This window comes from Pseudophryne corroboree, chromosome 9 (genome assembly GCF_028390025.1).
Source record: "Pseudophryne corroboree isolate aPseCor3 chromosome 9, aPseCor3.hap2, whole genome shotgun sequence".
Taxonomy (NCBI): Eukaryota; Metazoa; Chordata; class Amphibia; order Anura; family Myobatrachidae; genus Pseudophryne; species Pseudophryne corroboree.
The window spans coordinates 171,261,678-171,287,898 of NC_086452.1; the positions used below are offsets into that span (position 1 = coordinate 171,261,678).

Here is a 26,221-nt window from a genome sequence, read left to right on the forward strand (position 1 = left end):
TGTACGTGACATTTGTTGCCAAAATGTATTATATTTTTTAAAAAATAGATACTTTGTGGACAATGAAAGAACTTGACTAAACCTTTTTTTTAAATAAAATCTGTGAGACATGTTACCTTTTAATCTAACAGATGTGGTAGAATGATCAATTTTGGGATCTAAGATATCAGTGTCTAAAACCTTAATTATAAAAATTGCAATAAATTAGTAATGGGGAAAAAGGGAGGGAGCAGTTGAGTTACTGAAAATCAAATCTCAACACACATCTCTTATCTGATCAAAGCATGGCAGAACTGATGAAGTTAAAATCTTGTTTAAAACTCACAATTAGTATAATTGGCACATTAATCGTAAATTTTGATCTTGCATTCCAGTGTTAATTCATCTAGAAAAGAGAGCCAGGGGTTTTCATTCTTATAGTCCTAAAGAGGGAAAATTAAAATGTGAATAGTTGAAAAGGCAGAATTAGAAAAAAAAAGTAATTATTACCTAATTATAGCATTCCAATCATAGGGATCTCACTAGAAGCACTTACAGTACACATATGACCACAGAAAAGCCAGGTTTCAGAAGCCAGGCTGGGTAGCCGCTACTACAGAAATTTTTTCATGAACGCTAATTTCAGATTGCAGATGTTTCATTGTGAGATTAGAAGCTTGCATACCTTTCCAAGGAATATTAAAACAGACTGCCTAACCGCCTGTGTTTGTCCTACTAGCCTCATTCTTGCTGCTAGCAGAGCATGTCCCAACTGCTGTCAATTTATCAATGTAACGTGCACTAGTGGGCACAGTGTGAGCAGCCATTAGGACAGGTGCCTCTATCCATCACAGCCAGTCACTTATTCCTACTTGTCAAGAAAACTAAATGGAGCTTTTGGAGTAATGTAAACAACTCTCTAATGGACAATCAAAGCGCCACTTTCTCAAGCAAATAAGAGAAAATACAAATCTGACAGATATTTTTACATTTTAGTGCTCACTTGTCTTCCGACCTGTTTAATTTGATGTGATTTAAAAAGTGTAGATGTCACCGTGGCAATAACAAGTAGAGTCCTTTTTGTAGACATACCTGATTATTGCTGACAAACACTCGTAAGTGAAGAAAAAGTAAACGGATAACTTTTTACAAACCTTTAAAGTGGACCTGTCAACTGCACGCAGATATGTGAGAAGGGAACAAATGAACAAACATATTTACATGTAATGTAAGTTCCAACTGAATGGTTTCAGCAATACATTATTTACCTTTTTTTACACATGTGCGTGAAATTAGCCAAATATCCATATGAGTATTAACCAATTACTCCTGAGAAATGTCCTATGGCATTATGGGCTTTCATTGTATTTACTCTGAATGTTCATGTGATCCATACTTGCATACTCTCCTGAAATTGGCCGGGAGGCTCCCAAAAATTGGGTGGTGCACCCGGCCATGAAAGTTGACGGGCCGGGGAGCCAATAACACTATTCAGGCTGAATCACATTATTGTATCGGGCATTGTAGAGTGGCGCCACAATGAGGCAATCTAGCAACCATGCCTACGCACCACCCACCTTAGATGTTGCCTTCTTCCCTCTTGCACCGACCTGGCTGCTCCTTTTGTGGCATCCACAGTCGAGTGTTCCACAGTGGAAAATTTGGGAGGGATTGCCAGGGATTTGTGCTCTGCATAGCAGAGCAGTCATGTGTAGGTGCCATGCAATAAATAAACAGGTGTTAGGTGGAGCATGGAGGTGGCTAAGATGCAAATTTAGCACTACATAAGTGTAACCACACTTTAATAAGCACAACAAAGCCCTATGTAGGTTTCTCTCTGTCAAACAAAGCATGGGGAAGCTTATTTAACAAGGGTCGCTGTGGTAACATTTGTGGCTGCAATCAACCCTTTGAATAATCACCTCAGGATGGCAATAGCAGTAAATGTTTAATGAAAAAAGCATATATGATTTATATACGTAACCTAGGTGAAGAGGATATTGTGGTGATTTCATATTTATGGGTGAGAGTGTCCACATTTTTATGCATGGCTCCTGGTCTATGTTCCACAGTGAAGTGGAAAGGCTGCAATGCCAACAATCTGGTCACTCTGGCATTGACCTCTTTGTTAACTTGCATCTATTTTAGTGGTGCATGGTCCTTCACCAGGCTAAACTCCCTACCCAAGAGATAATATCAGAGAGCTTCCATTTGATGGTGAGGCACTCCTGTCTATGCCCTTTCTGACTACATATCCCACGTATTTTGTCTCTGGCATGGCCAAAGCTCATTTTTCTGAATTGGCAGTAAGGCCAAGCGCTCTTACGGATTCTAACACAGCTCCTATTTTGGTAATATGTGACTCCTAATTCTGTGTATAGATTACTATGTCACATAGAAACAACATAGCACATACCCTATGTGGTTTTAAGAGCTTATCCATAGCCTTTTGAAATGTAGCAGGTGCACCATGCAGGCCAAAAGGAAATGCGTTATACTGCAATAAGCCCTCGGATGTAGAGAATGCTGTTTAAGGCTTGACAGAGGCTGTCAGGGGTATTTTCCAATATCCCTTTGTGAGGTCTGACGTGGTCAGATTCTTCCGGCTAAGCTCTCCACCAGTTTGTCTATCCATGGCATAGGATATGTAGCGAACTTGGACACTTTACTCAAACTTCTAAAGTAATTTTACAAGCATATCATCCCATTGGGTTTCAGGACTACAGTTGGGCTATTCCGCTTGCTGGTGGATTTCTCCACACGTCTAGTTGAAGCATATTTTAACCTTTTTACTTTACAGCAGTCCGTCTAGCCTAGAGGATACAGTGGGGCATTGCTTACTTACTACCCAAGGAGGTGTAGTTATATCATGTTCTAGAACAGTGGTATGCACAGTTGTAGGAGAAAGGATGTCCCTGTTTTGAGCCACCATTTCTATCACCTGTTGCCTTAGTGTCTGTGCCAATGAGGACTTAATAGGTACCTCTCAGTCATCTGTTTATTGGCTTCCATGGAAGGTACAGGGACTTCCTCGTGCACGGCTTTAGTAGGTTGATATGATAAATTTGTTCTTCCTGTCTTCTACCCAGCTGGTGTACTTTATAGGTCACTGGCACCACCACTTTTATCCTCATACGGTCCCTGCCAGTGTGCAAAGAGTTTACTTTCCTGGGTAGCAACAAGAACTAACACTTTGTCCCCGGGTTGAAAGAACGGACTACTGTCAGAGTGTCATAATGCTTTTTTTGATGCTATCATCTATTAAAAATATGAAATCAAATAGTATCACTGATTTTCACCACCGTACTGTGTGTATAAACATAGTTACCACATGCAAGGAACAAAATAAGTAACCACATCTAGTTCATAGATAGTTCATGTGAGCTCCAGAAGGTAAATATTGTTGCAATATGCCTGGGGGTAGCAGGGATACAGTTCCAGATGCTTTATAAGGAGACTGTAGCAATTTAGTTTGTCCCAGCATAGCCTGCAGAGCATGCGCTATGCTACGACCTCCTCACCACCACCGATAAGCTCACCACTGATGCAGCAGAGACCCACCGTGTCAGATGGTCTTTGTAGTTTCGCGGTGACTCTGTGTGGGGCCGGCGGTAGTTGTTACGTTCACGGGGAGGAAGAATGTGGCTTTCGGCTCAGCAGCCATGTGGGTGGTACTTGTTGGCGTCCTCCAGCTTGGGTGCAGACAATTTGGAAGCGGCAACAAAGCGGTGTGAGATGCCCTTAATGCGTTTCTCTGTTGTCATTCAATAACCATTTCATCAGAAGATTTAATGCAAGAGCTCAAACAGACTAAATCTTGTTGAGGTGTGTGGTACTTCCTGTACCAAGAACAATTAGGAAAGGAAGGAGAGTATCCCAGTGTTTCTTCTTTCTTGGGCCACTAACCATCTAAGCATTTGCTTTAAACTATGGTTAAAGCACTCTACCAGCCCATCCATATGTGGGTCATAGACTGATGTGCAAAGAGCCCCTATGCTTAGTAACTGAAAACTCTCTCAGCAATTTTGACATGAAAGGAGTGCCTTTGTCAGTAACATTTATTTTGAAATCCCCAACCTCAAAAAAGTAGTAGCTCCTTATTTATAGTACTTGACTTGATATTACGCAAAGGAAGAGGTTCCAGATAGTGCATGGCATAATCAAGCATCACCAAAACATATTGGTGCCCTCGAGCTGCTATTTTATGTACATGCTTATTCGCTCAAAAGGAACTTGATCCACCAGAATAGGAATCAGTGGAGCCCTGTAATCGGGTTTTGAAGAAGTTTTCTGACATACTGGACAGGACAGGTAGTACCTTTTGACTGCCACACGTTTTCCCGGCTAGTAGAACCTTTGTAACACTCTTTCTAGGGTTTTTTTTTTTCACCCAATTATTCTCCACAAAGGGTGTGTGTGTGTGTGTGTAGCTTTCAAAAAGAAAAGGGATGTGTGCCCTGCAATATCAATAGTTGATAAACATTTTTCCCTTGAACAACAAATCGCCCTGAAAAAAAAGATATGGTACGCTTTCTGCCAGCCTGGCAGCTTTCACTACACTATTAACGTCAACAACTACAGTTTTGTATGCATTTTCTAGGGTAGCATCATTAAGTTGATCACTGGCATGTTAATGTTAAATTAGTACAGTATTTGAATTGAGGACCAGTCCTCAGCTCCCTCTGTTGCCACCAATGTGTTTGCTTCTCCCATCTTCTTGGGCAAGACTTGAGATGAGAAGTGGTTGTGGACTGGTATATAGAATCCATAATTGACTGTTGACACACTTTCCAAATCTAGTGAGAGTTGAACCGGTTTCTTTAAGGCTGGACGTTTGGCCGGTGTATCACTTGCTGACATGTCCAGCCAGATCTGAACTGAAAAAACTACCAGGAACAAGCAAAGTCTAGCCTCAGAATAAGGATAAGAGAAACTATTCAGGTTCAGTAACAGATTTTGATAAATAGCAGAATCTGCTACTGCTTGTGATCGCATGCTTGTGGCCGCACAGCACAAGGCAAGGTCACCCAGCATGCTAAGTCCCGCCCAGCATTGTGATCACAATCTAATTGTGATCACATCGCAGCCACACCGCAGCCATCTTTTTCATCGGAACGTCTCCGTGTTACATCACGCAGTCGTCCCAAAAATGGTCCGGTACTGTCATTTGCACCGCCATGCCCCGGCAATGCTGTGTCAATGCCCTCCGAATGGCCGCCGCTTTCAAAGTGTGAACAGCATTTTTCATAATACTGTACACTTTAAATACTCTGTTCATCTTAATAATAAGTACAACAATTTTTCTGTTTTAAGTTTTTACAGGAATTTGTCAATACCCTATCTCAGCTTTGCTCTGCTCTGTGTACTCTAAATAAAAATAGTCTTACAACAAGGTTCTTAAAGCTATGTGTGCAAATGCTAGGAGCTTAGGAGACAAAATTCCAGAGCTAATTGCGATAATGACCAGGGATAAACTGGATATTGTCGCAATTACTGAGTCATGGTGCAATGAGAATCATAACTTGGACATAGCTATACCGGGATACAATTTATTTAGGAAGGATAGAATGGGAAGAATAGGAGGAGGGGTAGCAATGTATGTGAAAAAAGCATAAATGCTACTTTAATACAAAATGTTGAGGACAAAACTGAGGCCCTTTGGGTCACCACGGAAACTGGAGAAGGACACTATTTGCATTGGGGTGATCTATAGACCACCAGGCCAGGGGCAGGATTTGGACAGGAACCTATTGTTGGACATCTCTAAAATGGCTTTAAAGGGAGAAGTTATAATCATGGGAGACTTTAATTTACCTGATGTCAATTGGGAGGGGTCCTTTGCAAGTTCAGCATCAAGTGGCAAATTTCTAAATTCCTTACAGGGAGCATCTCTCAAGCAATTGGTGAGGGAGCACACTCGCAAAGACTCAATAATAGATTTGATTCTTACAAATGGTGACAGGATATCAGACATATATGTGGGTGAGCACCTGGGATCTAGTGATCATCAAGCAGTATGGTTTACTATAAAGACAGGATCCAACTCCTGTCACACAAAAACAAAGGTGTTGGAATTTAGAAATGCTGACTTTGCAAAAATGGGGAGATGTTTAAGTGATTCATTGGCGAACTGGAGGAACTTGGAAGGAGTGCAGGAGAGATGGGAAAAACTGAAAAGTGCAACACTAAGGGCAACAGACCTTTGTATCAAAATGGTTAGGAAAAGCACCAGGAAAAGGAAGCCAATGTGGTTCACAAAAGAAGTATCAACTAGTGTGAAAGCAAAAAAGATGGCTTTTAGGAAATACAAACAGACTCAAAATAATAATGACAAAGAGGTGTATCTTGACAGACGGAAGGATGCTAAGAAAGTGATCAGACGTGCAAAGGCAGAAGCTGAGGAGACAATGGCCCAGTCGGTAGATAAAGGGGGCAAAACTTTTTTTAAGTATATAAATGAATTGAGAAAATCAAATGGAGGAATAATAAGACTTAAGACAGAGAGTAAGAATTTGGTGGCAGGAGACAAGGCAATAGCAGATCACCTAAATAATTATTTTTGCTCAGTATTTACTACAGAAGGAGAAGGGAAGGGGCCACAGTTAAGTTGCAAGGACATTCATAAAAATAAGGTAGATGAAAGTACATTTACAGAGGAGAAGGTCCTAACTGAACTTTCAAAACTAAAAGTGGATAAATCAATGGGGCCAGATGGGATACACCCAAGGATACTAAAAGAGCTAAAAGATGTGCTGGTGGCACCATTAACAGAATTATTTAACCAGTCACTAAATACAGGTGCCATTCCAGAGGACTGGAAAAGAGCAAATGTAGTTCCATTGTACAAAAGTGGAAGCAAGGAAGAAGCAAGTAACTACAGACCAGTAAGCCTTACATCAGTAGTAGGGAAAGTAATGGAAAAACTACTAAAAGAGAGAGTTGTGGAATATCTTAAATCAAACAACTTACAGGATCCAAAACAGCATGGATTTGCTGGTGGGAGATCATGCCAAACAAATCTTATTGACTTTTTTGACTCTGTGATGAAAATAATAGATCAAGGGGGAGCTGTAGATGTAGCATATCTAGACTTTAGTAAGGCATTTGACACTGTCCCACATCGCAGACTGCTAAATAAACTTGAAAGTGTGGGGGTGGATTATAGAATAGTTAAATGGATAAGAACCTAGTTGCAGGATAGGAAACAGACAGTTGTAGTAAATGGAGTGCAATCTATGGAGGGAAATGTTACCAGTGGAGTACCCCAGGGATCTGTACTTGGACCAGTTCTCTTTAATATCTTCGGTGGTTGGTGACATTGCAAATGGTATTGAAGGGAAAGTATGCCTTTTTGCAGATGATACAAAGATATGCAACAGGGTAGACACACCAGGAGGGGTAAAACAAATGATTGATGACCTAGCTAGGCTTAAAAAATAGTCAAGAACATGGCAACTACAGTTTAATGCTAAAAAATGCAAAATCATGCACTTGGGTCTCAAAAACCCAAAGGCTAAATATAGTATCAAGGGTACTATAATGGAAACTACTGAGGAGGAAAGGGATTTAGGAGTCACTATTTCAAGTGACTTAAAGGCAGGAAAGCAATGCAACAAAGCAATGAGAAAGGCAAGTCAGATGCTTGGTTGCATAGGGAGAGGAATCAGTAGCAAAAAAAGATAAGTAATAATGCCACTGTATAGGTCATTGGTGCGGCCTCATCTGGAATACTGTGTCCAGTTCTGGAGACCATATCTCCAGAAGGATATAAATACATTAGAGAGTGTACAAAGAAGGGCAACTAAAATGGTGCATGGCCTACATCACAAAACTTACCCGGAAAGGCTAAAAGATCTTAACATGTATAGTATGGAGGAGAGAAGGGAAAGGGGAGACATGATAGAAACTTTCAAATATACCAAAGGTTTTAACAAAGTTCAGGAGGGAAACATTTTTCAGAGGAAAAGAAGTATTAGAACTCGAGGACATACACTGAAACTGGAGGGAGGCAGGTTCAGGGGACATTTAAGGAAAAATTATTTCACAGAAAGGGTAGTGGATAAGTGGAATGGCCTCCCATCAGAGGTGGTAGAAGCTAAGACTGTGGAGCAGTTTAAACATGCTTGGGGATAGGCATGTGAATATCCTTACAAGGAATTAAGGTTCAAAGAGGGTTGTGATTACCTAAAGGATAAAAAAAATGGGCAGACTAGATGGGCCAAGTGGTTCTTATCTGCCGTCAAATTCTATGTTCTATGGCCCTCATTCCGAGTTGATCGGTCGCAAGGCGAATTTAGCAGAGTTACACACGCTAAGCCGCCGCCTACTGGGAGTGAATCTTAGCTTCTTAAAATTGCGACCGATGTATTCGCAATATTGCGATTACTAACTACTTAGCAGTTTCAGAGTAGCTCCAGACTTACTCTGCCTGTGCGATCAGTTCAGTGCTTGTCGTTCCTGGTTGACGTCACAAACACACCCAGCGTTCGCCCAGGCACTCCCACCGTTTCTCCGGCCACTCCTGCGTTTTTTCCGGAAACGGTAGCGTTTTCAGCCACACGCCCCTGAAACGCCGTGTTTCCGCCCAGTAACACCCATTTCCTGTCAATCACATTACGATCGCCGGAGCGAAGAAAAAGCCGTGAGTAAAAATACTTTCTTCATAGTAAAGTTACTTGGCGCAGTCGCAGTGCGAACATTGCGCATGCGTACTAAGCGGATTTTCACTGCGATGCGATGAAAAATACCGAGCGAACAACTCGGAATGAGGGCCTATGTTTCTTAAGGTTCTTCCCACTTCAGAAGAAAGTGAAAGGATGGCTTACTACAGGGCCATAGCCAGGGGAATTCATGCACCTTGGGGTGTAGTGTCTCCCTAGTAACCCTACTTTGTAGAACAGTGTGACAGAGTGCCAACCTGCCCCTTTGTCCATCGTCTATCTCCCTGGGTGGGGGCATCAGTCACACACCACTAATTGTGGCCCTGGCCTAAAATGCTGGGGGACTCCCCAAAATTCATAAATATCTGACATTTCAGAAGAATAGGTATGTGTAATATTGAAGACCTCTTAGAGTAACCTAATTAAATACTAAATACATAAAGTTTATTTAATAACAGGTAACATGGAATTTTTGTAGCAAGTGTTTCTAAAGTCTTAGTAGTAATTACATTTATTTTTTTATCTTTTATATAAAGAATCAAAAATTCAATGAGTCGAGATAAGCAATACTCGAAAATCCCTATTCTCTCCCATCCACAACTGTTTGCAATACAACACTATTAATTTATCATAGCCTTATGTCTAATTTCAGAAATTTTAGCTAAAAAAAAAACCAACAATCAGCTGCACCTGTTGCCAATTAAAGAATTAATGACACATCAATCAAAACGAATGTGCTGTATTAAGAGATTACACATGCTCTGCAGTCAGATTTCTTTAGAAGTCATGGAGAGAAGCAGAATGTGTGTGGCATATGGTTGGGCTGGGGCTGAAGACACAAAAAGTGAGAGTACCTTACATTATATGCAAAGTTACAGAAATAATCTAATGTTACAGATATAGGTAATCATATATTTAGGAAGCTATTAATCTATATTGCTACTGGGTATACAGTATGTGTATACAGTACTGTATGTGTATGATACAGTGCTTATACAATATTTGTTCTATTTAAAAAAAAAAAAAAATTGTTGCCACAGATTTGAAATCAATTGCTGTAGATCCATAAAGTACTATGCAAAATCCAAATAAAATCTTTTTCCACTTATTACTAAAAAAAATGGGGATTACAATTATTACATGTAAAAACCTTTCACACACTATGGGCTGAATTCAATTAGCAAATTGTGGCAAATTGGCAAAAGTGCCCATTAAATTGTCAGCCAAAAAGATTTCTCTGTAATTTTATGGCAAATTTCAATTCACCAACTCTGGGCAGGTGATAAACTTGGGGGAAAATCCCTATTTTAAGTTAAAAATGTTGATTTGTTTCTGTACCCCCTGGGATATCCCAGTGAATGACGAATTACGTACTTTTAAGTTTTTAATTGACATATCATTTTTTGGGTGAAAAAGTGCAAAATGATGAAAATCGGGGTACAAGGTAGGGGACAGGTATATTGGGGTGCTTTATAAGTGGGACAAGTGTTTTTAGTCTTGCAGGTGAGAGCAATTGGTCTGTTTCCACTTTTTTTTTTAAAGTCCCCTAAAATGATCCAAATATATACATAAACCCATTTTTTTGTACCCCAAATGTAATTTTAGTACTTATTTTGCGGAAAAAAATAGCTTTTGTATCATTTTTTTTAAATGTAAAAATAAATGCATATAGCAGCCATTTGTCCCAATTTAAGTACCATAAATAAGTTTATTATAACCAATAATAAACTTTTATACTATTTCCCGATGTTAGCTTAGCTTTTTGTTGGGTACAGACAGATTTATACATTTTTCACTTTTCACAGTACTTTCAGCACTAATTTTCACGGCAATATTGTTTTTTTGCTCATTTGAATGGGGCGAATCGCGGGAGCGCGCATACTTTTTGCGGCAAAAAATATGTAATAATTACCAAAAACGGCAATTGCGTTAAATTACTACGATTTTGCCACTAATTGAATCTGGCTCTAAATCACTGCAAGCTTTTTTTGTAGGTACTATACATTAACTCCAACTATGTATGAAATGAGTAAATCGCATATCATAAAAAATGGGTTGGGCAAGAAATGTCTATATTAATAATGTCAACATGAAAATGTTGACATACAGAAGGCAAACAGTGATGAAATGTTGACTTGTTAGAATGTCAACATTTCGTCCTGGAAGCCCAGTGGTGACTTACCTGCACCTGACAGAAACAGTTCTATCTTTCGGGTCCTGGCAGTCATGTGACTGTCAATTTTGGTTGAGAGCTGCTCCAACACTCCAGTAAGTATATTTCCCCTTACTCCACAAGTGTCACTATGGGGGTGCAGAACATACCCAAGTGTCGCCCTCTGAGGGTGTGGAGGCGCCACACAAGGTCATGCCCCTTCACCCCAAGGTCCCCTTTTTGGAGATGAAGGTGCGCAGGGGACTATATTTTGCCCACCAGGTGTCAACACACCCAGTGACTCCTCGGCCTAACCCTAATACCTAACACACACCCCAACCTCCCCCCATAGTTTAACCCTAATGCTGACACTCTGGCAATGTCAGAATGTAGCCTGCTGACATTTTTACAACATTAATATCATAAATGTAGATATTGTGGTGTCGACATTATGAATTTTGATATTGTCAACTTTTTGAGGACATCCCGTAAAAATAAGGTATGCTTGACTCTTCTATTCTTATTTACTCATACCTCCATTCAAGGACACTGTTAGTAATAGAGACTTTCTTCTTAATATTCCATTGAAGTATCTTATTGTCATAAACCTGTTAGATTTGTGATCTTATTTAGTTTGAGGTGTTCCACTACTTCCATCGCATACCTACATAGGAAGACCATGCAAAATAGCTTGATGATATGCACTCAAACAGCAGTGTGGCATACTGCCACTTCAAGCACTAGGCATAGTTTTCCTGTACAGCTGTGAAATTGACTCACAGCCATGCAGAATGTTGCCAGCTCCGCTCAGTGCATTTATTTCTGCAGTGAGTATCTGCTGCGGATGCTAACAAATCCCCCTTCCTTCTCAGTGGTGGAAAAAGGGGGAGAGGGACGGCCGGCTCAGGGGTTGTTCAAGTGCCACTTCAGCCCATAGACCCACCACTGTGTACGGACATATGGACAGAAGAATGGAGGGTGAGAGAAATCTTTTTACAAGTCAAGCTGATGGAAGGAGGGAGTAAGAGGTTAAGGAATGAGAAGGGGAAGAAGAGATGTAGGGGTGACAGAGGGAGCGATTGGGAGGTGCAGAGATGAGAGGGGGAAGGAGAGTTGTAGGGGTGATAGAGTGAAGGGGTGGTGAGAGGTGCAGGGGTGAGAGTGATAAGGAGAGATGTAGGGTGATAGAGGGAAGGAGGGAGAGAGTAGTGTAAGGGTAACAGAGGTGAGGAGAAGTGTAGGAGTCATAGAGGTAAAGAGATAGTGAAACGTGCAGGGTTGTAGAGGGACAGAGGCTATGAGAGAAGCAGGGGGGTAAGTAAGAAAAGGAGGAAATAAGAAGAGCAGGAGTGATATCTGAGACATTAAGGAAAGGGGAAATAAAACATATTAGGAAGTGATGGATGGACATAGGAGGTAGGGAACACACATTGGATAACTTTATATCATATAATATGCTTTATTTTATAATGTATAGTGTTAAAAAGTATCTAAAATTGATTTCACATTATCGAAATCGCTAAAGCTTTTGAAGTGCTAGGTGTAACCCAGATCCTTGGCTATTCTATACCTTTCTCCAAGACCTTCAGGGTGAAAATACCTTGCCACAGCACCTTATAAGAGAAGTCCCAAACACACAAACAAACCAGTGCGCTGATTTTGGTGGAGTTCTGATTTAATTAATTATTTATTTGTTAGTGTATGCTGCTGCGTCCCCCTAATGAGGTAATTGCTAACCTCAATGGATTATAACTAAAGAAAAATATTCTTTTGGGTGGGGATGCGCTACACCACTAGCAAATATTTAAATTAATTCAATAATGGAAGCAAACGATATAAATGTACAGATATTATTATATACCAAAAAACAGATTTAATCCTGTTAGACAGTCATATGATTTGATTTAAAACTAATATAGTTTATTTTCCCATAGACAAGCATAAAAACAAATATGCATAACCCATATATAAGATAGACATAAAAGGACACAATCCAAATTTCTGAAATAATATAAATGCTTTTTACACATATACTTGTATTTAATGCATCATTAAAAACCTATAATTAATAATCCTGAAATTTAGAACCTTGCGTTTTTAACATATAGAGTCCTGTTGTATCTTGTTTATTAAATCCAATACAATGTAACACAGTCCTTGTTGCAGAGGCTTTTAAAAAGAACGTTCTATGAGTCACTGCTGTGCACAGCTCTAGATACTTTTTTTACATGCATGCAATTTGTATCTCACTTGTTATAACTTTCAAACAAATTACTAATATCCACTCGTCTCCCCTGGTTCCAAAGCACACAGGAAAGCGGGGCTCGGTAATTACTGTGTCTGAGGAAGCCGCCGACGGTAACTTTAAAGGCGGAGAAATGCGTTACACGTAATAAGGAGCCCATCTCGCCACCTTGACTGAGAGAAACCACGGACCCCAAAGAATTTGGAACCTACAGCGCAATAAAGATCCCAGTAACAATTACGCTAATTGGTAAAAACAGCAATGAACGCAAGGGATTGAGCTGTGTGCTTTGGAACCAGGGGAGACGAGTGGACATTAGTCATTTGTTTGAAAGTATTTATATTTCAGAAATTTGGATTAATTGTGTCCTTTTATGTCTAATTTATATATGGGTTATGCATATTTGTTTTTATGTTGTCTATGGGAAAATAAACTATATTAGTTTTAAATCAAATCATATGACTGTCTAAGAGGATTAAATCTGTTTTTTGGTATATAATAATATCTGTACATTTATATCGTTTGCTTCCATTATTGAATTAATTTATAAGAGAAGTGCAAGACAACAATGTGTACTAACTTCATGGACACCAAGAAGATGTCTTACCTAAACCGCACATGGCTGGCGAGAGATTCCACTGGCCAGGGTATTCAGGGTGCATAGCCAAACCCAGGGAGGTGTGGTCATCTTCTCTAAAAAAAACTAAATAAACTTGGTTTCCTGACACCCCTCCCCCTTCCCCCTCCACCCCCCCCCCCCCCCCCCCTCTCTTGGCACAATCCAGTAATTTGTAATTACACGGGATGAGAGGATAGTTACGTAGGAAGTGGACGTTGTAGTTGCGGATGGTACATCTTGATAGCCATTACTATTACATATGACTTCATTGGCTTTACAGTTGCTGTTTTACATATTGCCAGGCATTAGTACTACTGATGGCTTATCTGTGGGCAATGCTATGATTGCTAGCATGTTACTTGGAAGTACTAATGTTGGGCATATTACTGAGCATCACTGCACATATGAGTGTAGATAAGTTCTACTGAGCATATTACAAATGGCGAAAATGGCTTTTTTTTAGGATCTATTACACTTATGAGCCTGCTTATCCCTTAGACCACACACGTGTGGTAATAAATTATGATGACTTAGGGCCCAATACACTAAGGATTGCAATTGCAAAGCTGTTTGCAGCAGCTTTTCAATTGCAATCCTTAGCAATGCAAGTGGAGGAGGATGTGGATACCACCTCCTCCCTGCATTTGCGATGCAATCAGTCACGATGTTCATCTGCGATTACATGCTGAGTATGCTTAAGGGTTTTTTTAGCCTTGCCGTCACAATGTGGCTTCCGAGGCCAAGGAAACCATCTCATGACGCAGTCCTTGGCCTCACCACTTCCAGAAAACTGGGGCTGCATTCCCCCATTTTCCCAAACGCCGCCCACCCCATCCCTCCCTTCAAACGCAGGCAGAGGCATTTGTATACATACTCCGTGATTACAGGACCCATTTTGCACATGCGCAACTCGTGAGCAGACCTCACCATCAGTGAAATGCAGTAAGGATTGCATCGGTGATCCTTACTGAATCACCCCCTCAGTGCTAAATTTAATAGCAGTGCTATGTGTTGGCTCTCTTGAGATACCATATTTTTATAAACCACTCTGGCTATATTAGCTGTTGGACTGGTCTTATAGTAGAGCTCATAGAACAGACACTTAGTGATGGTGATGATGCATGTGAAGAGGTTTAGAGCTGGTGTACCTAAATAATATTCAACAAACAACTGCAAAATATAAAATAAGGCGCTTTGCAATAGTTGAGTGCTGAGCAAGCTGCTCACCATTGTCATGACATACCACGTTTATGCAATTTTGTAAACATAGGGGGTTATTCAGGTCTGTAAGCAAACCAAAAAAGCAAGCAACTGGGCAAAACCATGCTGCAGTGCAACTGGGGCAGATGTAACATGAGCAGAGAGATTTAGATTTGGGTGGGTTATATTGTTTCTGGGCAGTGCCATAACTAAACATGTTAGCACTGTGTGCAAGAAACAGCATCGGCGCCCCCCCCCCCCCATATAATAGGGCCAGTGCACATCGTAGGAGCATGTAAAAAAATATAGGGGCTTGGCTTCACGGGGAAGGGGTGTGGCCAATTCATATTACGCTGCACAGTAGTCTCCATTATTCAAATTATACCTCACAGTAGCGCCACTTATAACATTACGCCAGGTAGAGCCCCTGTCGCACATTACGCCAGGTAGAGCCCCCTTTTACACATTATGGCAAGTAGAATCCCCTTTTACACATACGGCAGGTAGACTTCTGTCACACATTATGCCAGGTAGAGCCCCTGTCACACATTATGCCAGGTAGAGCCCCTGTCACACATTATGCCACGTAGAGCCCCTGTCACATTACGCCAGGTAGAGCCCATTGCACATTACACCATGTAGAGCCCATTGCACATTACGCCAGGTAGAGCCCCTGTCACACATTATGCAAGGTAGAGACCCCTTTTACACATTATGGCAAGTAGAATCCTCTGTTACACATTATGGCAGGTTATATATATATATATATATATATATATATATACTGTGTGTGTATGTATGTATGTATGTATGTATGTATGTATATGTATATGTATATATATATATACACACACTGCTCAAAAAATAAAGGGAACGCTTAAACAACACATCCTAGATCTGAATGAATGAAATATTCTTATTAAATACTTTGTTCTTTACATAGCTGAATGTGCTGACAACAAAATCACACACAAATTATCAATGGAAATCAAATTTATTAACCCATGGAGGTCTGGATTTGGAGTCACACTCAAAATTAAAGTGGAAAAACACACTACAGGCTGATCCAACTTTGATGTAATGTCCTTAAAACAAGTCAAAATGAGGCTCAGTAGAGTGTGTGGCCTCCACGTGCCTGTATGACCTCCCTACAATGCATGGGCATGCTCCTGATGAGGTGGCGGATGGTCTCCTGAGGGATCTCCTCCCAGACCTGGACTAAAGCATCCGCCAACTCCTGGACAGTCTGTGGTGCAATGTGGCGTTGGTGGATGGAGCGAGACATGATGTCCCAGATGTGCTCAATTGGATTCAGGTCTGGGGAACGGGCGGGCCAGTCCATAGCATCAATGCCTTCGTCTTGCAGGAACAGCTGACACACTCCAGCCACATGAGGTCTAGCATTGTCTTGCATTAGGAGGAACCCAGGGCCAACCGCACCAGCATATGGTCTCACAAGGGGTCTGAGGATCTCATCTCGGTACCTAATGGCAGTCAGGCTACCTCTGGCGAGCACATGGAGGGCTGTGCGGCCCCCCAAAGAAATGCCACTCCACACCATTACTGACCCACTGCCAAACCGGTCATGCTGGAGGATGTTGCAGGCAGCAGAACATTCTCCTTGGCGTCTCCAGACTCGCGTCTGTCACCTGTGCTCAGTGAGAACCTGCTTTCATCTGTGAAGAGCACAGGGCGCCAGTGGCGAATTTGCCAATCTTGGTGTTCTCTGGCAAATGCCAAACGTCCTGCACGGTGTTGGGCTGTAAGCACAACCCCCACCTATGGACATCGGGCCCTCATACCACCCTCATGGAGTCTGTTTCTGATCGTTTGAGTAGACACATGTACATTTTTGGCTTGCTGGAGGTCATTTGGCAGTGCTCCTCCTGTTCCTCCTTGCACAAAGGCGGAGGTAGCGGTCCTGCTGCTGGGTTGTTGCCCTCCTACGGCCTCCTCCACGTCTCCTGATGTACTGGCCTATCTCCTGGTAGCGCCTCCATGCTCTGGACACTATGCTGACAGACACAGCAAACCGTCTTGCCACAGCTCGCATTGATGTGCCATCCTGGATGAGCTGCACTACGTGAGCCACTTGTGTGGGTTGTAGACTCCGTCACATGCTACCACTAGAGTGAAAGCACCGCCAGCTTTCAAAAGTGACCAAAACATCAGCCAGAAAGCATAGGAGCTGAGAAGTGGTATGTGGTCACCACCTGCAGAACAACTCCTTTATTGGGGGTGTCTTGCTAATTGCCTATAATTTCCACCTGTTGTCTATTCCATTTGCACAACAGCATGTGAAATTGATTGTCAATCAGTGTTGCTTCCTAAGTGGACAGTTTGATTTCACAGAAGTGTGATTGACTTGGAGTTACATTGTGTTGTTTAAGTGTTCCCTTTATTTTTTTGAGCAGTGTATATAATATGTATATGCGTGTGTATATGTATGTATGTATGTGTGTGTGTGTATGTGTGTGTGTATATATATATATATATATATATTTATACACACAGGAAACTTGCTAGAATGTGCTCTGCTACAAAAATCCAACAATGACCGACTCCAGGCTTGTGCAAAAACAACAAATACCTTTATTTAGGTAGCTCAAAAACAAAGATATGCATAAAACAAAGATCACAGTCTTTAGTGTAAACTAGTATTCCAGAAAAAGAGTTTCTTTACAAAGACGCAAAGAGAAAAAGCGACTATATATGCCTTTTCTGGGGCACGCTTATATACATTGACATAATTAAAAATTACTTTTATTCTCATTCATTAAAAATGTTAGGCTTACCGCAAGTCTAATGTGTATAAAGATATAATACATATATATTCATCCAAAAAATAGTAAATGAGATAAATTAATAATGTAGCGAAAATATTAGAAAATAAGGTTAATCAGAAATTACTGCCATAAATAAATCTTCAAATATGTTGGGAATTATGGATTCTCTGTCAACCACTTTATGAGAAATTTTCAAATGTAGGAGTTGACATGTACTGCCTTTGTTGTTGGATTCTTCTTAACACATAAAGTTATAATGACACACCACCAATCAGACGTGTGGGTGACATGAGTACCCCTTAGGAGACAAGCTCAGCAAAAACGTCCAGAAAACAAAGCATTAATGTACAAATTTTGCACTCTCTATCAATTTACTTGATTATAAAAGGTACAAGGTCTTTCTTGGCTCCCTCAGCCAATAATATCACCCCTGCTGAGGGAGCCAACAAAGACCTTGTACCTCTGCTCCAACTTTAATTGTTCTGAGGTCATGGTCCAACTTCGCCCCCACCCTTTCCCTCAGAGTGAGGCACTGGTCCGGAGTCTCAGAAAGTCCTTACATTTGTTGAACTTTTAGTGCTTCCTTCAGTCTTTCCAGCTTTGGTAACATTTCTTTCATTGACGTGACTGCTTCGTCCACCGATCTCCCATCTTTGACCCTAGTCACCGACTCTTGCTGTTCTATGTCCGGCACATAACCCATTTTGATTCTCTTGTCCAGGTCTCTTATTCAACTCCGTAGTTTAGGAATCTCCTTCACTGTTTCTTTTAGCTAGCTGTTACTTAGGGACAGCTTTTGAAACTCTCCCCTCAAGTTTTCCAGCTCTCGTGTCTCATATAGAGAACTCTCCCTGGGTAGAGCAACCTCAGAAATGGGACTCTGCATCGATTCCTCTGAGACAGGTTCTTGTTCCTTACTTAATGTGTCCTTTATGAACTGTCCCAGTTCAGCAATTGGATCTTGAGCCTCTCGTAGTGGATCATGCCAGGATGCAACAACACCAAGATCAAAATCTAGCTAGCTCACGTGGGCGAGACACCTCCAAAGGTACGGTCTCTGTCTGTGATTCATCAGAGAAAGTCTCACATGTGCACTGGATGTCCAGATCCTGGGTTACCAAGACCTCAACAGAAGCAGTCTCCAGCTCAGATAAGACTTCCTGCTCTAGGATGGGCTCTTGAGTAGTCCTCAAAGTGCCATCTGTCCAGGTAGATTCCTGGGGTTCATCATTCTGCCACAGATCCAGCAGATTAGAGGATTCTTGTTTTGGAGGTGGATGATCACTTGACATCAAGTAACCTTCTCCCAGCTCCATTACCGCTTCCTCCTCACTCCCTGTCAACTGAGGAGCAGCCGGGCATTCCACATCCTCATCTCGTGTCTCCATAAACACATCTTCTGTGAGCCCTTGTGACTGCCATGCTCCATCCTGAAGGAGTACTACTGAACTCAAGGCTTTGTTCCACTCTTCACCCAAGCTACTACGACATTCTTTTTCCGGAGAATGAGGTGGTGCTGCTTCGGGGGAACTTCTCACTGCCGTCCTAGGGGTTAACAACAAAACACTGCCATCTGATGTGGCTCTCTCTTGCTGCTTGAAAAATTCCTGTGGATTTTCTGTGCACTGCCCAATAATGGCTGCAGCTTCCTCCATGCTCTGGAATGGCAATACCAACTGATTGGACATTAGTGCCTGTAAATGCTCTACCTCTGAAGAAGAGCCCTCATTTCCACTTTCCAGGCAGATGGCCTTACTAGTGGCATAGTGGCATAGCAGGGAGCCTTCCAGGCCTTAGGCACTGGCAGCTCTGGCTCAACTTTCCTGTTCCTTCTGGCTGGAACAGGGAATCCAGTATAGCCTGGTTCCAATACAGTATGGTACCATTCTTCCACAGCCTGCACCACCGTTGGCATAATTTCCCCTGAAGATGGCATCTCCATTTCGGCTGATAATGTCTCTGACCCAACCTGCGGCATAACGTCTTCAGCAACTGGTGTTGCTACGCCTGTGTCTGAACTGAAGCTAGGCATAGCCAATGGTTTTAGCTTAGAAACCTCCTCCTGAACCTCCGCCAAGTCTTGCGAAAGAGCCTTATTGGCCAACACCAAACACCCATATCGTGTCTGGTCACAGGAGATTTCCTCTAATCATCTTTGGCTATGTACTACAAAGTTTTCAGATCTGGGTTTAGCCTTTGCCAAGGTTTTCTGCAACTCTGACACCTGGCCTGAGAGCTTGGCAATCTCTTCTGTACTCCTTCCCAATTTGGTCAGAGAGTCGGACAAAAGAGATTCCTTCTCCTCCAGCTTTTGCGTTAAGGTGTTCACCTGCTCTTGAAAGAAATCACATTTTTCCTTAAGCTCTTCTAGCTTCTGGTCCTTTAATTGGACATTGCTTTCAAGGTCACTTATCGTGTGACACCAAAAAAATGTTACATGCTAAAATCTGCCCCAAGATCTGGATTACTCCCCAATAAGCTCTCCACTTCACTCTACAACTGTGGGGCTTTAATAGGGTCACATAAGTTCCTGACCTGAGGTGTAAGAGCTATCACCTCTCTTGTTTTTTTAGCATGAATTCTCTTTTTGTTACCCATTTGAAGAGACGCTTCAGAATATGCTGTATATCTTTGAAAACTGTAACTGAAAGGGAAAATAAAAATGTTTTCTTTTCTTTTTAGCACAGATTAAGCTTTTAGCAAAGCACTGAAATGTAGCATGTACATAGTGGTCACAAATATCTTACACTGGTAGTACAAATAAACAACTTCTCCCTTCAGGCTCTTAAAACGAACTCAGGGATTGCTGGGACACATAGTGCCACAAAGTTTCTCTATTTAGACAGAACCACATTTATAAAAGGTTTCAACTTTGCTTGATTGGTCTTAATGAGCTAATTAACAGGGACACCAGACTCCCATTACCAGATTTTGTAGGCACAGGAAAAAATAAGCTTGGAAAAGAAATTCAGTCATAAATTTTCAGCTGCTTGCAACCCTTTAGAGCAAATCAGCACAGCTACTTTCAATGAATGGTGCAGAGCATATAAGACAGAACAGGCCAGGCAAACTGTTTAACCTCTTTGCTGCCAATGCAAACCTTTGCACCATAATCAAACACATTCCATTTAAACAAAACATATCATTATTTTTACCCCGTGGGGTTGGAATTAACCACTACTCACAACACCTTGGTCTGGTACTGATGCCCACGAGTTCAGCTTGGTCTGGAGTTCACTGGTATGTGTGCCACAACCTTGCGGCTGTTGGGTCCTCTGCCACGTGTGACACAACTAGCAGAAGGGTCCCTGTTTAGGTGCCATTTGTAACAGGAGACTTGCAAGAATGTGCTCTGCTACAAAAATCCACCAATGACGGACTCCAGGCTTGTGCAAAAACAACAAATACCTTTTATTCAGGTAGCTCAAAAACAAAGATATACATAAAACAAAGATCACAGTCTTTAGTATAAACTACCAGGGAGGCTAGGCCCTGCCTCACTCCCTGTTACTTAATAAGGAACCCTCAAGGTCCTGGCATCCTGTCACTAGTGCCCAGCCCTCCGGATCCCACTGTCCCTAGCAGGCCTATCACCTGGACAACTAACTGCCTTTAGGAGCCCTGACTCATGGGAGAGACTTTGCTTTAAACCCAGCACCCAGGTGTGTGTGTGTGTGTGTGTGTGTGTGTGTGTGTATATATATATATATATATATATATATATATATATATGTGTGTGTGTGTACACAGTGCCCAAAAATGCACCCCAATAGTCAGCCGCCAGAATCCCCTCTTCTGCCTCCCCAATACTCATCAGCAGTGCAGGCACCCTCCCAATACTTTTTAGCGTCCAGAGCTCCGCCAACCCCCACTAGTACACCGCAACCGCATTACACCTTCCTGACTTCCTCTCCCCCATAGTACATATATTACAGCAGCGTTTCCGTCCTTCTCGCTCACAGATCACAAACTGCGGCGCAACTGCAGCTCAATGTCCCCTTACCCGGTCCCACAACACACCGCCCACCCCCTCTCACAGTTGATACCTGCCTTCAGCCTCCTTATGCTAGTAAGGAAACAGCTCGCCAGGCCCGCGTTGGGACAGCCGCTTTGCAGCTTCGGCTGTCCCAGGAGACGGATAGACGTGGGCTGAAACCACTGATCTGTGGGGATCCTGCAGGGGGTGAGAGCTGTACCTGCCGCTGGCTCTTGTGCACAGAAGCCCCCTTCCCCTACAACAGGATGGGTCAGGAGGGAGAAAGCTGGAGAGGCACTTACTCAGGGGACACGTGTTGCTGTAGTTGCCTGCTACCATGTATGCAGCGGACACATACACTCGCAGCCAAGTGAAAGCATTGCGGATGGTGCGCCCACACAGCACCATCCGCACACACCTAGTTACGGCCCTGTTACAGGGTAAATACTGGCTGCTTAATTTCTACACTGCAATTTAGATTTCAGTTTGACCAAACCCCACCCAAATCTAAATCTCTCTGCACATGTTACTGTACATATGCCCCACATGCAGTGTAGCATGGTTTTGCCCAGTTGTGTGTTTTTTGGTTTGCTAACAAACCTGAATAAGGCCCATATTCGTGTTACTGATATCAATTACAGGTTTCACTTAGAAACCCCAAACCATTTGTTTTAAGACCTAACTAACTGAGGGGTGGGCTGGGGGTGTCACGTCCCGGAGTCTTACTGGGGGATCGGCGCTGCGGGGACTACCGCTCAGGTGGCTGGCGGGCGTCTGCGACGGGTCCCTCTGCGGCGGTGAGGGGATGCTGTGGCGGGTCTGTTCATAGTAGCCGGAGGCTGCTGCGGCTGGCTCGCTGACACTGAGCAGCTTCTGAAGAGACCAGGGGGGAATCTTGGTGCTGTAACACTGAAAGTACGTTCTGCTGCACATACGCCGCCATGTTGGAGATCAAAGCTCTGAACCTATTGCACAGGCTCATTCTGTCCAGCCAATACAGGGAGTTTTCTCATCGTAAAAGGGATCTGGTTCAGGTTATGGATGCCAGTGCTTCAAGTTACTACTTAGGTGTAGGATCTCCAGCCCTGTGCTCCCAGGATACTTCGGTACCTTGGTTAATCTCCAGCATCGCTTTGCCTTGGTCTTTCTAGTCACAGCAGTCCCGCCGTCCCTAACCTGCTACCATCTGAGAGGGGTGCTCTCGGTAATCTTGATTCCTCAAGGATCTTGGTCGTAGACAGTTACCGTGCTCTTCAGCCTCGTTATTCAGGCCACAGCTCACAGTCCACGGTTCTTTATCTTCAGTGCTCTTCAGCCTCGTTATTCAAGCCACAGCTCACAGTCCACAGTTCTTTATCGTCAGTGTCCTTCAACCTCGTCTTTCAAGCCACAGCTCATTATCTTCAGTGATCTTCAACCTCGTTATTCAAGCCACAGCTCACAGTCCACAGTTCTTTATCTTCAGTGTTCTTCAACCTTGTCTTTCAAGCCACAGCTCTCAGTCTTCAGTTTTTCAAGTCACAGTTTACCACCCGCAGCTCATCATCTACAGTGATCATCCTATCGCGGAAACCTCCACTTCTATTGCTCCTAACCTATGAGAAGAAATCGCATCCAGCGACCTCATCTTCTTCCCTCGCAAGTGTTCGCTTCCTCAGGCAAACCCCAATTGCCGGATCCTCATTCCAAGTCGAGCGTGACAGTAAGCACTGGCCCCATGGATCCGACGGGTGATCAGGCTTCGGGAGGCGACGCTACCGAGGATATTCTGTCACGTCTGAGTAAACAGGAGGCCGTGTAATCTCAAATTGTGCAGTGCATGCAAAGTATGTCAGATTGCCTTAATTCTCTCCATGCAGCTACGGCAGCACCTCAAGTGTCTGTGACTGCTCCCATACAGTAGTTGCGTCCCCAGCTGCAACTCCATCTGTGCCGATCCCATTGCCTCGATTGCATCTGCCATCGCCTAGTAAATTTGATGGGAATACGAAACAATGCCGTGGGTTTCTTAACCAGTGTGAAATCCAGTTCAAATTGCAGTCTGCCAACTTCCCATCTGCCAGGAACAATATAGCATATATAATTTCCCTTTTAACTGGACAAGCTTTGGAATGGGCTACACCCTTGTGGGAAAGAGCAGAGCCCATCCTCTTAAACTATTCAGAATTTGTGTCAACGTTTCGTAAAATTTTTGAGGAGCCGGGCAGAACCACTTCCGCCTCATTGGACATCCTGCGCCTACGACAGGGGACTCGGTCCGTCAGCCAGTACGTGATTCAATTCCGTACCCTCTCCTCTGAACTAGGCTGGAATGAAGAAGCACTTATCGCTGCCTTCTGGAACGGTCTATCCGATAAGATTAAGGATAATCTGGCAACTCTTTGTGCAACAAACTGGATCTAAGGTACAGAGAACGCTGCCTGGAGAAAGCAAAGTCAGACCGACCCAATCCACGGGTCTATCCTCCACCCCGACCATCATCTCCAATAACGGAGGAACCCATGCAGATCAATCGTTCACGCCTTTCCAATGAGGAACACCAGAGACGGAGACAAGGGAATCTGTGTATGTATTGTGGTGCATCACTTTGCAGAACTTAACAATCAACGTCCGGGAAACTATCACTCTTAGCTTATGCCGGAGAGGTTAAGCTAGGAGATTTCATAGAATTACTCACCAGGAAAGAATCTGTTCTTCTAACTTGTTTGAATCTTCCTTCATCGTCCCTTCCGTTCCTTGCGCTAGTCGACTCAGGAGCCGCCGAAAGTTTCATTACAGCAGCCCTAGTCAAACAAACAGGAATACAAACCGGGCTATTTCGGTCACTCTGGTGGATGGTAGTTATATCCCCGAAGGGATAATCTCCTTTCGTACAGTACCCCTTAAGATGAAGATCGGAGCTCTTCACTCGGAGAACATTTCTTTCCTAAAGCCTCTCATGAACTAATCCTGGGATTTCCATGGTTACAGAAACATAATCCAAACATAGACTGGTAAACTATGGACGTACTCACCTGGGGAGGATTCTGCTTCCGAAAATGCCTGTCTACAGTGAAACCTCTTTGCACACTAAGTTCCTCCAGTCTTCCCACGGAATACCTGTCTTTCTCGGATGTCTTCAGCAGTCAAGGAGCCGACACTTTACCCCCGCATTTGAAGTTGGGGGCTGTCCTATTGACCTGATATCTGGCAAGACCCCTCCCTGAGGTCGGACTTATCCCCTATCTCTCCAAGAGACGCGAGCAATGTCCGAATATATTCAGGAGAATTTGGATAAGGGGTTTATTCGGTCTTCTTCCTTTCCGGCCGGGCAGGGTTCTTCTTTGTTTAAAAAGAAAGACGGAGGTTTACGACCCTGTATCGACTACCAGGGTCTTAACTGTAATCTCATTAAGAACAGATACCCCTTGCCACTGATTCCAGAATTATTTGACAGAGTAAAGGGAGCCACAGTGTTCACCAAGTTGGATCTGGAGGGAGCTTATAATTTGATACGCATACGCTCGGGAGATGAATGGAAGACAGCATTCAATACCCGTGATGGGCATTACAAATACCTGGTAATGCTCTTCGGCTTGTGTAATGCCCCAGCAGTCTTCCAAAATTTTGTAAACGAGATTTCCAGGGATCTTCTTTACACCTGTATGGTGGTATACTTGGATGACATTTTAATTATTTCCAGGTATCTTAAGACACATCGTGTTCAAGTCAAGGAAGTTCTTGAGCGTTTGAGGAGGAATAAATTGTTCTGCAAATTGGAGAAATGTACCTTTGAAGAGTCCTCAATCCTTTTTCTCGGCTACATTATCTCAGGAGAGGAGTTACAGATGGATCCTGCCAAGGTCCAAGCGATTCGGGATTGGTCGTTACCAACCACTCTAAAGGGGTTCAACGTTTTCTTGGTTTTGCCAACTTCTATAGAAAATTTATCAAGAATTACTCCTCCATCATTGCTCCCATTACAGCTTTAACTAGAAAGGAAGCAGATCCAGCAAGTGGTCATTAGAGGCCTTTTCTTCTTTAAAAATAGCTTTCACAACTGCTCCAATTCTTCGTCAGCCTGATCTCAGTCGTCCTTTTCTTGTGGAAGTGGATGCCTCCACTGTGGGTGTGGGGCAGTTTTATCTCAACTCTTTGAAGATAAAAAAAGTCCATCCATGTGCATATTTCTCACAAAGATTTTCTCCTACTGAACAGTGCTCTCGGTAATCTTGATTCCTCAAGGATCTTGGTCGTAGACAGTTACCGTGCTCTTCAGCCTAGTTATTCAAGCCACAGCTCACAGTCTTCAGTTCTTTATCTTCAGTGTTCTTCAACCTCGTCTTTCAAGCCACAGCTCACAGTCTTCAGTTTTTCAAGTCACAGTTTACCACCCGCAGCTCATCATCTACAGTGATCATCCTTTCTCGGAAACCACTTCCATTGCTCCTAATCTATGAGAAGGAATTACATCCAGCCACCTCGTCTTCTTCCCTCGCAAGTGTTTGCTTCCTCAGGCAAACCTCAGTCGCCGGAACCTCATTCCAAGTCGAGCGTGACAGGGGGTGGATAGAAGTTATAATTGTGTGCTCATCTCAATGTCTAGGGCTATGACGTGCATAGGG

At 42.8% G+C, this 26,221-nt stretch overlaps 1 protein-coding gene across 2 annotated transcripts in view; it reads left to right on the forward strand.

The window, feature by feature from the left end:
- Nucleotides 1-26,221, forward strand: part of LOC134957786 (uncharacterized) — a 947,589-nt gene that overhangs the window by 401,595 nt on the left and 519,773 nt on the right. The gene's annotated exons all lie outside the window — the stretch shown is intronic.